The sequence below is a fragment of the Haliaeetus leucocephalus genome, unplaced genomic scaffold (genome assembly GCF_000737465.1).
Source record: "Haliaeetus leucocephalus isolate CR32 unplaced genomic scaffold, Haliaeetus_leucocephalus-4.0 Scaffold307, whole genome shotgun sequence".
NCBI lineage: Eukaryota > Metazoa > Chordata > Aves > Accipitriformes > Accipitridae > Haliaeetus > Haliaeetus leucocephalus.
In genome coordinates, this window is record NW_010972743.1 from 56,234 (window position 1) to 56,963 (window position 730).

A 730-nucleotide genomic window follows, 5' to 3' on the forward strand; every position below is an offset into this window, starting at 1 on the left:
ATTTATCCTGCACCCCCCCCCCAAATCCCGCTCTAACCGTACCCCCCCTCCGGCTTTCGTCTGCAGGATCCCGGTGCTGTACAGAGTAGGACCCTGCGGGCCGCTGCTTCTTTTGTAGGTTGTGCCAAAAATCCCCTTTTTCTTCCCCAAAAATAGGGTCTTTTTTTTAATTTTTTTTATTTTTACCTCCTCCCTCTTTTCCCTTTCCTCCCTTTTTTTTCGGGAACCCCCTCCCTGGTGGGTTTGGGTGGTGGTTTTGGGGGGGTGGGGTGGGGGAACAGCGTCCTCAAGCAATTTATAACCTTTAATTTATCGTGACAGGGAAATGCTATCACTGGGCTTCACCCCCCCAAAAAAATTTCAATTTTGGGGGGGGCGCACCCCCAAAATCCTGTATTTTTTCCCGATTTTCAATGAATTTGCCCCGTTTTGGCAGCGCGGAGGTGCTGTGTGCGGTACAGGCTTAGGAAGCGAAGGGAACTTGGTTTTACTTCAGCAAAAGGGAGGGGAACAACTGCAACCCGCCGGGTAAGCAAAAAAACCTTTCTGGTCTTAATTACATTTCACAACCTTTATTTTTTATCTATTTTTTAATTAAAAAAAACCCAAATCCCCCTTTTTTCTTTACCATCCGTCTCCCGGTGCATGCGGATGCTGCGCTGGGTCGGGAGCTATTTTATTTTTTACCCCCCCCCCCCCCCCCCCCCCCCCAAACCCCCACACCACAAAC

General features: G+C 49.3%; 1 protein-coding gene across 1 annotated transcript in view; it reads left to right on the top strand.

The window, feature by feature from the left end:
- The first annotated feature begins 72 nt into the window (after positions 1-72).
- Positions 73-730, top strand: part of PPP1R10 (protein phosphatase 1, regulatory subunit 10) — a 10,235-nt gene continuing 9,577 nt past the window's right edge. Inside the window, exon 1 of the mRNA XM_010571159.1 lies at positions 73-114. The gene's annotated coding sequence lies outside the window, so the exon portion shown is untranslated. The remainder of the gene's footprint in view (positions 115-730) is intronic.